The sequence below is a fragment of the Thunnus maccoyii genome, chromosome 6, assembly GCF_910596095.1.
Source record: "Thunnus maccoyii chromosome 6, fThuMac1.1, whole genome shotgun sequence".
Classification (NCBI taxonomy): domain Eukaryota; kingdom Metazoa; phylum Chordata; class Actinopteri; order Scombriformes; family Scombridae; genus Thunnus; species Thunnus maccoyii.
This window is the reverse complement of record NC_056538.1, coordinates 32,963,832-32,978,921: the sequence shown is the minus strand read 5'-3', so window position 1 is coordinate 32,978,921 and position 15,090 is coordinate 32,963,832. Positions and strand designations below refer to the sequence as shown.

The window sequence follows — 15,090 nt, the reverse complement described above, 5'->3', positions numbered from 1 at the left end:
CACATTTGTAAGGAACGTGCATTCGTGGGATGAGCAGCAGAGCTGAGTATGTGGGTTATGCCCATGAAAAATTTGCCAAATCCTCTCTGATTTGGGAAATAAACAGGCTTTCCAACAGTTTAAGATTTATTGCAGAGAAGCATTGTTACAACAAGGAAATAATCTACCAAACACATATTTCCTTACTTTACAGTCTTTTTAGTGCAAGTCCCTCTTTTTGTTACTATACTTCCACCTGCAGCTCAACAGGGAAACACTGTCTGAGGAAACACAAAGAGGGAATTTGATGCTAAAAAGACTGTAAATGTGTCAGATATCCACTTGATATGACTAACTCAGACTGATGAAGCTGAATAGAAGCTTCACACAGACTTTTAAATGACTGTGTGGACACACTGTGGATTTTATCCTCCATCACTTCCATTGAAAGCACATTTGAAGGATCTTTTAATGTCCAGTATGAACAGGAGGAATGATTACAGACACCTGACTGCTGGTTTAACACACTTGAATAAATTGTGAACCCGTCCTTTAAGTGTGGTCTGAACCAAAACAAGAACAAGATTTTTATCTTTTTAAAATTCAGCAGCTCATTCAAATGAGCCTATTTTTTATGTGCAGTGTGAAGCTGCTTCACATTTAAATAAACTCACTCATGCAGAAGTTTAGCAAGCAAGCAAACTGCATACGAGATATGCAACACATTTCAAGACAAGATTGTCTTACAGGAAGAAGAAAAGGGGAAAGAAAGACAACCCACAAAGAAAAGAAAGCAGAAGAAAAGGTTTTAAGATGCTTTTAGATGTGAGCTGATTTGACTTTGCAGGAAGCTAAACAGTCAGGCAACAATGACTGCTAAATGAGCACCAGCTAACAATGACGCCACTGCTATCATAAATAATAGACTTCATAAGCAACAGGGAATTTCATAACACACTAAAACACAAAAGATTGATGTCGTTTAAGTGCAATAACCTCAAAGTTGATGTTCTTCCAGTACAATGCATGAAAAATAGCACTCTAACCCTCCCGTCACTGAAGTGATTCAGGGTTTTTGTTTTTTTTTTTTCATTTCCAGTATTTATGATTCGGCTTGTGTGACAAAAATGAAAAGATGAATAAAGCAAACTGTGAAAAGGTCCAAGTCTAGTGTCTATAATGAAACAGAACGCTAGGAATGTGCAAAACATGTAATATATACTCGAACGCAAAGCCGATCAAACGATCAATCAGTCCAGGCTGCACTTTGAAAAAATGACACTGGACATATGAGATGAAGAAGAAGAGAGAGAGAGAGTGTGTGTGTGTGTGTGTGTGTGTGTGTGTGTGGGAGGAGGGGGGGGGGGGGGGGAGTTGCTTGGAGAGCCTGGGAAGGAAGCTGTTAAAATATGTCACACACACACACACACACACACACACACACACACACACACCCCTCCACCCTACTGAGAGTCCTGTTTTCACACTTCACTTTCTTTGTGTTTGTTCCAACACACACACACACACAGAAACACACACACACACACACAGAAACACACACACACACACACACACACACAGAAACACACACTCAAACACACTCATGAGTCAAATACAAAAGCACAAATGTGTGAGTCAAACACACACACAAACACACACAGAGTTTTCATTCCATCCAGACTTCCTGCCCCTGGTTCTCATGGGAAATATTGTATGAGAGCAAGAGAGATAGAGAGAGAGAGACTCCTAACTTCTCTCTCTCTCTCTCTCTCTCTAACTCTTTCTCCCCCTCTGCTGTCACTTAATTAGATTCAAGTTAATGAAGTTAATTAGTTCATAACGAAGTAATTACAGCTCTCCGAAATCCCCTCAAACCTCCTGCACCTCTCTCTCTCTCTCTCTCTCTCCCTCTCTCTCTCTCTCCTCTCTCTCTCTCTCTCTCTCTCTCTCTCTCTCCCTCTCTCTCTCTCTCTCTCTCTCCGTGTGTCTCAGGGTCGCATAGAGTTTGATAAAAATATTTGACCTGGTTTCTCTCCTTCTTTCTTTTGTCCTAGAAAGGAGAGAAAATAAGAAAACCCCCTCCTTCCCACACACACACACACACACTCACACACACACACACCACGCACACACACACACACACACACCACGCACACACACACATAGACATAACAAGCCCAGAGTGGCTACATCATCCAGCATAGTTCAAACATGACACCATTCAGCAGTGAGTGTGTGTGTGTGTGTGTGTGTGTGTGTGTGTATGACAGGCCATGTGTGATCATGGATGTATAAGAGAGCTGCATAAGACTCAGTGGTCGCTCGCTGTATTGCAGAGAAACATATTTATCAAGCGTCTCAGAGGACTCGTGTTGAAAGTTCAACTAGGACCAAACACACTCCGAGAGCTCAGAGTCGGACTAATCAAACTTCCTACGTTGACTTTGAAATTATGTCTTTAAGTTTTCCAAAAGTTAAAGAGTTGGGATTGTGGAAAAACGAGAAAACTGATCGTTGGGACGGATCAGTGTGATGTTGAAGCCTCCTGTGCTCTTTTTAAGTTATTTGAAATTTTTAAAATTCGCAGCTCAAGAGCGAGCGTTGTTGAGGCGAAACTCATTATTATGTGACACCAGAAAGTCAAATCAGATCAGCAGGAAGCTTTATCATGTTTACGTAACTTCTGTAGTCGCAGTTGGATGACGAGCAAAGCAGAACACCTGAAGTGTTGCTGGATGTTCAGCAGATAAAAAATCTTTACAGCCTTCCAGAGGACGGACATTTGGTTGTTTGTGTGTTTGCTCAACGAGACTCAGCTTCAGATTGTTTTCTACTGGTTTATCTTCAATCCTTTGATGAAGTTTTAAAACATGGTTTCTTTCTGTTCCTCAGCTAAAGGAATATAATACATCTGTGCTAAAGCTAAGCTAGCCACCTCCAGCTACATTTGAAAAAATTACCTTGACTTCCCAAAACCTAGAAAAGCAATTTTAAATTATGTGACATCATCATAAAGGGCCGCACAATACAGAAGCAAACCAGGAAGATAGAAACTTCTTTTGCTTTTGCACCAGGTGAACAATTTACAATTTTATGACCAGGTCTCATCTTCAGGTCTTAATACATCCATGGTGTTTATATGGAAGTTTTTTAATGTAACAAAGTTTGTCTCAGTGGTCGATTGTGGTGCAGCGTTCTTATTGGACGATTCTCCTTCAACTATATCATCAATGTTACTGAAACTCAGAACTCTCATCGATCATGTAGGTTTATGTTTTGGACACCAGTTTTTTCAACTTGTCTCTCAGAAATCAGGTTTTGTCCATCATTTTTGCTGATGGCTCTAAATACTACAATACCCATGAGCCTCGGCTGCTGTTGCTGGAAGAAGCCAGTCAGAGGTGTGAATCAGAGCGATAGTTCACCCACAGTTGATGCAAAACTTAAAACTGAATAGATTTAAGTTTAACAGGACACCTAACAGAACTTTAAGCTCAGCGATTGGATGTTTCTTGCTGAACTGCATCTTGGGAATTGTAGTTTACTTCTACCTCAAAGTTTGTATGTCAGCAGGCTTATAGTGGGGTTCAATGCCCCGACCGGCAGGATAAATCTGTGTGGGTAAGCAAAAAAGCAGCACTTTCCCCTCCCTCATTACCACCACCGAGGTGCCCTTGAGCAAGACGCTGAACCCCCAGCTGCCCCAGTGAGCTGCTCCAGTGGCAGCAGGTCAGACTGTGGTTGAACTGGGCAGCTTCCAGGTGTGAATGTGGTCAGGATGTTCCTGTTCAAAGAGAGGGCTTCCTCTCAGTGAAACATACCTGAATAAATAAAGTTTTAAGCTTCAATTATTTATCAAAGAACCAGATATTTTATAACACAGCTGTTCATCTTTTGCACTGATGTTATAACGAGCCGTAGAGGAGAGAGAACTGAGCGTCTCCCGAAATAACTCCTCCAACTTCACAACTCCATGCCAACGTCTTTAAATTCTCACAAGCTGATTTCTACTTACTTTCTTTATAATGAGACTGTATAAAGCTGCTTTTACAGTCAAACTAATCCCCAGACTTATTAACGGACAACTCACGGAGGGCGGAGAGGCCCTCAGATAACTGCCGCTGCTTGTTTGTAAGCATGTAAAGTGAGGAGATGCGTCTGTTTGTAATTTATTTATAAGGTGTGTATGTTTCAGATGGGTTTTTTTGCCTGAAAACTGCAGTTTTTTAATAGAGTGAAAAGTTTTATACTAATTTTCTGGTGATTTTTTTTATCTTACGCCAGCGTCTGTATGTGTGTGTTCTTATTTATTGTGTTTATTCTTGAATTGTTTTATTATGATGATGATTATGAGATGAATTTCCCCCAACCTAAACCTTGAGACAAGAATGTCAATATTAGGGGAAATTCAGGTACTTTAACCCTTTAACATCCACTCTTTTTATAGAATTTTCGCCTATTTGGCACACCCAAATGGAAAAGCTTATAACAGGAGAACTGTGAAGCCATGATGCATGAATTAGGCTTCATCTTCTAGTTTCTGAAAATGTGTTTGTTTAGCATGTGGCTAAAACACAAACAAAACTACATCAGTTCAAATAAGGCTCAAAAAAGTGTCTGTCGTGAGTCATATTTGGATAACAATAATTAGGACATGCTTTATGCCAGAACTATGCAGACATATCACCATATACCTTATAATATTCCAGACCTCTAGGTTTCTAACCTTATGGGAGTTTTTAGTTTGTGGTGTCACTGGTGTCCCTGAACCTCTCCAATCATCTCCAACTGGCCAAATTGTGCCACTACGTGATGCACAACTGGCTTAAGCAGGTCACCGGCAACCCGGTGGATGTTAAAAGGTTAAAGGTACACTATGCAGGATTTTCCAAAAAACAATGTATAGACCAAGCGGCAAACTCTGGGGCTGTAAAATGAAGCCAATGCGGAAGTGCCAAAAACTGCAGTTCCTTGAACGGCCACTTGAGGCTCCAAAAGCGAGTCAATCCCCATAGACCTCCATGTTAAAATGCCCAACTTTACAGCAGAAATAAACATGTTTACAGTCTGGTACAAACAACGGTTTTGGTCTCTGTAGCTAATTTCCTCTTTCATGACAACTGTACGGGGGGTGAATTTTTTTATAACTCACCCGTTTAAATTTTATTAAGCTGTAAAGTTCTGCATAATGAAGGACATGGCTACTTTGAGTGACAGGTCCGCCAGCCGCTAGGTGGCTTGTTTCAGCCATTCGACCCGCCTCTTTGCCCATTTTTGATTGGCTGGGAGTTAGGCAGCGTCACGCACTGCCAAGATGGTGACTTGGCATACAAAAATATGGTAACTACGTCCATATTTTTATATGGTCTATGGTATAGACTCATACAAGCGTAATCCCTCTCAATCATCAGTTATGACGAGCTAGAAGTGTGCAGCTGTGTGGTCGTTGAGCCGAGGAGGTAGGAGGGGCCGACTTTGAATGGTGCGTTTACAAACAGCAACCCAGAAATCCTGCGTAGTGACCCTTTAAAACCTTCAGTGCCTTATTACAGCAATTTGTATAAAACATTGTACCCCTTCTCTGGGTCCTACGACAGTCAAGCCTGTACATAATAATAATAATAATAATAATAATAATAATAATAATAATAATAATAATAATAATAATAAGCTTTATTTATAGAGCACCTTTCATGACATAAAATGCAGCTCAAAGTGCTTTACAAAAGAAATATAAAACATAGATACAGATATAAACATATGCACAAGCACATAGATACACACACACACACACACACACATATATATATATATATACATACATAAACATATACATACACACAAACATGCCGACATGATAAACATTTTTTTAGATTCATATTAGATTCCTACGGTTTCTGAGGATGATCCTTATAAGTCCAAAACTTGCCTGAGAATTATCAGGATTTTAGGTTTCCTTCAGTGTCAAACAGAAACTGCTCATTGCTCATCGGCATGCTTTTAAAGCAGCCAATTTGCCAAAAATAAATGCCAGAAATAAACGATGCCAAAAACAAACAAACAAAGAAATGGAGGGGATGCGTCTGGTTACAAATAAAACCGTTATTGTAGAAACTAGCTTTGAGATTTCAGCTTTGAAGGAAAATAAAGACTCATAAACTCACTGCTGCTTTATTTGTGGTTCTTTCTTTCTTTCTTTCTCTCTGTGTTCTCAGATTTCTCGTTCACTGTTATTTAGGGTTTGACCTTTAACCCCTTCATGCTAACCAGGGGTCACCAGCCACATTAGTTATGTCACACAAACACATGTCTACTGCGATACTTATGAGGACCTTTGATGACATAATACATTCCTCAGCCTCTCGCCCTCACCTGAACCTAAACACACACACACACACACACACACACACACACACACACACATTCCTCCTCTAGTGACTATAGATGTTGTCTGTTCAGTGTGTATTTGTGTGTATTTGTGTGTGTATTCGTCTCATATATAATAACATCTAATGTATTTGTTTTATGTAATAAACTGGATCAGGACTCGTATTTATCAAGCATCATGTCTGTAATGAAATAAATGTTAAATATCATACAGCCTGCTATAATTTAGAAATAAGAATCAGAATATAAGGTCTGAAGCTACCTGTCGAGCATCAGAATTTGGCCCGAGAAAAGAAAGAAGGCGTCGCTTTGAGGGTTATTATTGTTATTGTGTTCACATGAATTATAGTGCGTTCTCATCATTAAGTTGTCATTATCTGAGCTGCTGTAAGAGCAAAGTTTCAAAGTCTGATTCATGACTGCAGAATGTGAAGTTTGCTGTAGAGGAGTTTTTGTGTAGAGACAGTATGTGCTCTCCTCTGCATCCCGCCCAACGTTCCTCTCCAAACGATATCTTTTAATATGCTTCCAAAACTCATCAAGCATCCCAGTCATCTCTCCTCCTACAGATTGTTCTGTCTGAGCTCCATCTCCTGCAGCAAATTGGAAACCTCTCTAAGTGTCAATCACAGGTTAAGACAGTTGATGAAATGCTTCTTTCTGAGGATTTTTTGGCCAGTTTTGGGGCTGATTTCCTGCTCGGAGATGCTTGAGTTATTATTGCTACATAATTCTAGAAAGCAAAAGTAAAAGTCTGTGTGGTGAAACAGTGGTCTGTAGGAGACACTGCTGCTGGGATCAGATAAACAGAAATGTAAAATAAACTGCAGCTCTTTCATATGAAACTTATACGATTGCAGCATTTTAACCGCACAGGCAGCCGTAAATCAAGTCTGAGGAGTTCGTACGTGTTAAACTTTTGCACTCAGGTATGTTTTTATAGCTTAATACCCACCGTGAGTTATTGCACATTACAGGCAGCACATAGAAGACAGCCAACAGTAAATACTGTGTGATTTAGTGATGCGGGTCTGCAGGGTGGTCTGCTGCTACGGATCACACTCTTTTGATTTAAAAGGGTTTTTTTTTATTTTTTTTATACAATCTCAATACTTTCATTTTGAGACAGTTATAATTTTCTATGAACAGCTCATGAGCCTGTCTCACCTTTAGCTTTCATGTCTAAATTGTGAACCACTGAGGCTTTACAGCAGTTGCTCTAATGGCCACGAGATGCTGCTGAAGAAACCTCTGACTATGTTGAAGTGAACAGGAAAACCCTGTAGTTTTCTCTATAAATACATCATAAACTGTCACAATAACATATACTGCTGTTTTCATGTTGCGTTACATCTGTATTTGATGCTTGTGTATATATATTTTTTTGTTTGTACCTGTAGTCTTGGAGTCAAGGTTCTTTCAAAAGAAGGATCCAGGAGTCTGCAATAATAATAATCTCCTTCACAGACGTTTATCCACAGCTGGTAAAGACTAAACTTCCTAACGCACCTCTGCATCTATTTTCCGTCAGTTTTTCTCGCAAATCGCGACAAAGCTTCCAAGTTCTGTTCAGATTTTTCAGCTTCTGATCCTCCTGTTTCACATGTTCCTTGTCTCTTGTCTCCCATAAACTAATATGTGTTTTAATCATAGGAAGTGCTACCTTCTTGTTTTGCAGACAAATCGTACTGGAGTACTGGAGATACGGTGATTTCAATAAGCTGATTCCAGTAGACTGAATATGTTTAAATTTGAGGAGAAACAAATAAAGGATATAGCATTTAACCCACGGAATTACATTCCTGGCAGTGTGGAAACATCAGTTAGACCTTCATGTCGGAAAATCAAATGAACAGAAAGTAAAACTCACATGATGTCAGTTTTTCTAAAATCCTGGCCATGAATATAAACACAGCACAAAAAGTAAGGAAGTTGTGTTTGGTTGATTATTTCCTTGTTGTAACAATGCCTCTTGGCAATAAATCTTTCACTGTTGGAAAGCCTGTTTATTTACCTTTTAAATGGTGCCACAGGAACATGCAGCAGAGCTGAGTATGTGGGTTGCGCCCATGAAAAATTTGCCAAATCTTTTCTGCTAACGCCAAACAGCTTATTCTGCCATTGACTCTTGTTTGGTGTTTGGTGGATTGGATGATTGAAGTTTAAAGAAACAAGACAATTTAACAATTTATTCATTTAACAAACAGGAGCCTCAGTAGCATGTGGAAGAACCATACACAGCCACAACAGCCTGGCACCTCCTCCTCATGCTGGTCATCAGCCTGGTCACACACTGCTGTGGGATGGCGTCCCATTCTTCAACCAGCATTTGTCGCAAGTCAGTGGTCGTGTCGGTCACTCGAACAGCACGCCCAAGCTGATCCCACAAGTGTTCAATGGGGTTGAGGTCAGGACTGCTGGCAGGCCATTCCATCCTCTCCACTCCCAAATTCTGGAGGTAGTCTCTGATAAACCCCCACAAACCAACAAATGCTGGTTGAAGAATGGGATGCCATCCCACAGCAAAGAGTCAATGGCAGAATAAGCTGTTTGGCATTGGCAGAGAAGATTTGGCATATTTTTCATGGGCGCAACCCACATACTCATCTCTGCTGCTCATCCCACAAATGCATGTTCCTTACAAATGTGGCACCATTTAAAAGGGGAATAAACAGGCTTTCTAATCTACCACACACAAATTGCTATGTTTATGTCCTGATAGATTATATTTGTGTCTTTACATTTTCAGAAAAGAAACTTTTGTGAAAAAATTCCAGATAAAATGCTCGACCTTTATAGCTATTAAAATAAGTTATCTCGTGGGAGGTGTATGTTAGAGGGTTAAAGAGGAATCCTATAATGAGATAAAAAGACTAATTCACTTTTCAGACTATAACACGTGATAATATGTCCAGTGATATGATGTCTCCCACTGAAACAAATGCACCATAAAAGGAGCCTTAAATGAACTTCCAACATTTCAGTATTCCTGATTTATTTATGCTCTTTTCACCTTTACTGATAGTTGAAAATAAAATATATAAATGATTCATTACACAGAGTTTTTTTTATTTCAGACCTGGAGTCTGTTAGAGATAAAGATAATCCAGTCTCCTCACACTAAAGAGAATAGAAGTCAGTATTTATGTTGGACCGCGGTGACGGCGTCGCTGATAAACTGCTGTCAGGACTTCTGTCGTATCAAAGCGTTGGCTACTTCGACCCGAGCTGCAGCTTCGTCCCTCGCTGTTTCCTCCTCCGACGGGACGTAAATCAAACACACCTGAAGCAGCGGAGTTTGGCAGCAGGTCGGTCTTGGCTCCACTGCTGGCAACTAATTGTAGGTTCGTCCTGATGAAAGAAGGAAATAAAAACCTCCCTCTTTGGCTCCAGAGCAGAGACTGATGGGGGGGGGGGGGCTGGAGCTGCCATGACGTGTTGTTGTGTGTCGGTTGCACAAATGTACAAAAACAATTAAATGCCTGTGTTTAGGAGTCGCTCGTTAATCGTCTTCAGTTACGATGCTTTGGGGAAACATCTCTTAAGATGATTTGTGAAATGGATTTTGGATCATTGGGATGTTTTTGGGAAACAAAACACACAAGCAGCTCGGTCTCAGGATGTTTTAACTTTAATACAACAATTAAAACTATGAATAAAATGGCTTAGCTGATAAAGCAGCTTTCACTTCCCTCTTCATGTGTTGCTTCATAAATACCTCCCCTCCCGTCTCCTCTATCCGTCATCAGTTTAGTTAAGCTGCATATCTCAGATGCCCGGCCGTCAGCTGCTGTTTATCACTCTGTTAAAGAGTCGACTCGCTCTCTCTCTCTCGTCTGAGGATGAAAACCAGACCCCTTCTCTCTGTGTGTTTGGTTTGGCCCCAGCTCTGCAGGGGGAGGTGGGGGTGGGGGTGGGGGTGGGGGGGGGCTCGGCTCGGCCCTCGCTCGCAGGGTTCGGGGGGTCACGGGGCCATGTTGGGTCAGGGCTTGGTTTGTATATTTAGCAGCTAAATCCCATGAGAAAAGAGCTGAGATGATAAAATGTGCTGCGCAGCTGAGGTGTGAAGACTCAGAGGGTTGTTTAAGTTAAATTGTCCAAAATTGAAACATCACAGGACCTGCGAATAAATCAAACTTTGAAAGTGAAATCAGAATAAAATATAATAGAAACAGAAAGAACTGATGCTGCTTTGTTTGACGTGAGTTTATAATCGAACACTTAGCGAAGAAGATAAAGAGATGAAGATGGAGGCAGGTCGTTAGAGAGACAGTCCCTCATTTCTCAAACATTGTGTAAACTACATGTCTCTGGAGCTGGTGATATGTCTGCTGATTCATATTTGTCTTCATGTTTGGATCCAACCTAATGAACTGATCTACTAACAAGTATTGTGTGTGTATCAAAGCCTGATATATCTGATTCCTGCGTTGTTGTCCAGAAACTATTAAGAAGTAGAAGAAGAAACGGCCCAGAAGACTAATAACAGCGTCACGTTTTCGGTCTCTGGAGAGTAGTTCTGTGTAAGGCAGACGCTACTGAGCATGTGCGGGAACAGCTTCACTAGCTTGTTGTGCTACAAATCACAACCGCCAGACTGCGAAGCTCTTTGGGAAATTTACAATGTAGTAAAAAGTCAAGAAGTTGTGATATGTAGCACAACAAACTAGAGAGGCTGTAAACAGAATGTCATCTTACTACCTCCATCTTCATCATATATTTATATACATATATATATATATATATAGTCTTCGGTTTGGACTTGACATGAGGAAAATCTCTTTAAACTGTAAAGCATTTTGTCTTCAGGGAGGGAGGGAGATGGAAAATGGAAAATGTACAAATGTAAACAAAAACTGCAGTGACACTCAGATTGTTAGTTTACTCAGTTAAATAGGCACCGAGTTCATGTTCTGTACAACTGTGTGTGTGTGTGTGTGTGTGTGTGTGTGTGTGTGTGTGTGTGTGTGTGTGTGTGTGAGTCATGTGCAGTTTATGTGGTCAGTCAACAGTTCAGTATTGTTTTCTGTTTTCATCCAGAATAGAAAAAAAAAAACAAACCCTGAACTCTTCTTCTCCTCTTTCTGCTCTGTTCACAGAGGAGTTTTGACAACGTGAAGACAGAAAATAAATCCAGTATTTTGACTATAAAGTCAGTTTTTTGAGGATTACTCGAAGAGATGAAAGCAAAGATACTGTCGCATTTTGAGGGAAGAAAGCTGAAATAAACTTTGTGGAAAACACAAAAAGACTTTATTGCAAAGATGCATTTTTAGTAGCGTTCTTACAATATTTATATCTTTTACAGTGGATTAAAAAAAACTAAAAACACATACACCAATGAAAAAAACAGCTAAATTAACTATAAGAGAATAAGAATATAGTAACATAATAATGTTCTGTATATACATACACACACTAAAAACCTCCATTTTTCAGAGACTTGACATTTACTCAACTTTACTTTCTTTGTTAAACTTCTTCAGGAAACCGTTGATGCGTTCAAGAACACTCAGATATCTGAGTGTTGAGAATCAGCTGCTGAACAAACCTGTTTGTCTTCGGGTGCTGCGTATCAGTTCCATACCACAAACTAACTGTGTTCTGTGTGTATTATATAATAATCTTCATACTAATACTTCTTCCTTTGTAGTTAATGAAGGAAAGTACATTCACTCCATTACTGTACTTCACTCAGAGGTACTTTCATCGTACTTTATACTTCTGCTCCACTACATTTATGTGACAGCTGACGTTAATTTTGAGATTTAGATTTTACATAAAAAAACATGATTATAAAATACAGAGTATTGTTAAAAATTCAATTTTCTTGTTTTCTTTTATAAAATCAGTAGCTGCGTTTTCATCCACTATTTTCAATTTGTGTTAAAAAGTCTTTGTTGTGTCTGAGGAACGTAGTGAATAAACGATGACGTACACGAAGGACGTGAAGAGCTAAAAACATCAGATCTGTGTGTAGCGATGATGAGGAGACTGTAACCTTCCTCACATCAATACATGAAACTAACAGAAACGTCATATTTCCATCATGTTTTCAATCATTTGAGCTTTGACTGATGACGTCATCTTGTTGTGTGTTTCTTCTTCTGCGACCGTTTAACGGCACCGACTGGAGATTTAGCGCCACCTGCTGTTTATCTGCTAATATTCACACAACAGGAGTGGACGGAAACAAACATTTATTCAGATTTTCTTTTGCTGATAATCTGTAAATTCTGTTATGTGTTCTATGTTTGGAAACCCTGCTAGTGTGTCACAACTTGTCCTTCTGTTATTTTAAGTTTATTTAGCTGAAAATACTTATTTACTTTCACTTAAGTTAGGATTTAAATGCAACAGAATATTTTTACGTAGTAGTCTTGGTTTCTACTTCTTCCATCCACTGTTTGCAGGACAGAAAAAACCAAAACAGATGAATCTTTAAGAGCGAGCGCTCTCTTTTCTTATCTTTATCGTATTGTTTTCATCTCTTACAGTGTTATCTATCTTCTCTTATTTTTCCTCAAACTACTTGCCCTCATTCTCAAATAAGTGTTTCCTCTCTGTCTCTGATTATCCGCTGTCTTTTTTTCTCTGCCTGTCTTCCATCTGTCTGTCTTTTATGTGTCTTAAGTTTCTCTTTGTTGTATTAAACTCTCTTTATTGTTTATCTCTCTCTCTGCTTCCTCTGACATTGTCTCTCTACCAGCTCAGCCTCCCCCTCCTCCTCCTCCTCCTCCTCCTCCTCCTCCTCCCTCCCTCCCTCCTCTGTGGTTACGCCATAAAAAAACACCCAGAATTCCCTCTTCTTCTCCCACAATCCCCCACTAATGATGTCCGCTGGCCACAAAATGAGGCCTGACGCCAGCGAGGAGAGAGAGAGAGAGCGAGCGAGGGACAAGAGGAGGAAGAGGAGGAGGGAGAGTGTGTGTGTCCTTGTGTGCAAATATATACATACATATATATATATAGATATATATGTGTGTGTGTGTTATAATGACAGACTTGATTTCAGCTTGTTAACTAAGAATGTAAGTGAGAGTTTTGTGGTGTAACCTCCTGTGTGTGTGTGTGTGTGTGTGTGTGTGTGTGTGTGTGTGTGTGTGTGTGTGAGTGTGTGTGTGTGTGTGTGTGTGTGTGTGAGTGTGTGTGTGTGTGTGTGTGCTGCAACATAAAACAGTCCTGGCGAGGAAACAACTAATCTCACATTTTTCTTATTTCCTCTTCTGACTGTCCTCCTCTTCGCTCGTATAGTTGATAACTGTTCACACTGATCCAAACTGGAACATCATCCACAGTCTAGAGAATACTTCACTGTGAAAACTGGACTTCATTTTAAACTTTGGGCACATTGTGAACCACATAAAAACTCCCCCGACCTCCTCCTGAGAGATTTTTCCCCATGAAAACTGCATAAAAACCAAAGTGTTCGAGACTGAAATTTGGGTTTAAAATCGGACTTTTTCCAGAAATAATTATGACTTGGATGTTGATGTCAACACTGTTTACAAGCTGGAACTAACAAATCCAATATTCTCAGACTTTTATTAGTGAATCAGAGTCAGAAACATCCTGAGTTATAGATATCACAACATACAGTAGGTTTGAGTGCCAACTGTCATCTAAAAAGTGTAACTACGATCGTCCCCTAACCTTTAACCCCTGTGGTTATTATTGTAGCCATGACGACGAAGATGGCCTAACTTTTAGGAAGTAGTAACTTTGACCCGCCACTTAACCTAAACCAGACCTGAACCACAGCGTTGTTGTTGAACGGTGATGTGTGACGACGGATGATGTCATCCTGTTGATTACTGCTGATAGAGACGCCAGATTAGAAAATGTGTCGTTCTGGAGTCACATGATCAAACCGCAGATCTGGAGTTTGGCTTTGTAGGCTTTAAATAATGAGAGAAAGAGTTTCTGAACACGGGAAAATTAATGGTGACAAAATATTTTCACACCTGTTTGGTCAAAACTAACATGAAAATCATGAAAATTACAGTGAAGTCAGCAAACTTACAGATGAAATGCAACTGCCGGAGACGTTTGTGTCAGAGGAAACGTGACTCACTGACTGTTTGAAGATCATGTTTAATCAGCTCTGGTTGCTTCTTGTTCTTGGTCATATTTGAATGTTTGAGGTTTTGAAATTACAATGAAGCTAAACTGTGTTAGTTTGTTTCCTCAGTAGGACTTTAAACTCTTTAACCTCGATGACACAGAGGCTCCGAGTTACAAGGATGAAAGGATCTCCTCTCCTCGTTTCCTCCTCCCTTCTTTTGTTTCCTCCTCTCCTCTTGTTTGATCTCTTCCTCTCCTTCTCTCTCTTTCCTCTTCTTCTCTTTACTGTCTTCCTCTCCTCTCTCGTTTCCTCTTCTTCTCTCTTATCTCTTCCTCTCATCTCTCGTTTCCTCTTCCTCTCTCTACTTCCTTCCTCTCATCTCTCGTTTCCTCTTCCTCTCTCTACTTCCTTCCTCTCCTCTCTCATTTCCTCTTCCTCTCTCTACTTCCTTCCTCTCCTCTCTCGTTTCCTCTTCTTCTCTCTACTTCCTTCCTCTCATCTCTCGTTTCCTCTTCCTCTCTCTACTTCCTTCCTCTCCTCTCTCATTTCCTCTTCTTCTCTCTACTTCCTTCCTCTCATCTCTCGTTTCCTCTTCCTCTCTCTACTTCCTTCCTCTCATCTCTCGTTTCCTCTTCCTCTCTCTACTTCCTTCCTCTCCT

The 15,090-nt window shown here is 40.1% G+C and overlaps 1 protein-coding gene across 7 annotated transcripts in view; it reads left to right on the top strand.

Annotated features, from left to right (window-relative positions):
* The window catches only part of plekhg2 (pleckstrin homology domain containing, family G (with RhoGef domain) member 2), a 128,907-nt gene that overhangs the window by 59,462 nt on the left and 54,355 nt on the right, over positions 1-15,090 (top strand). The gene's annotated exons all lie outside the window — the stretch shown is intronic.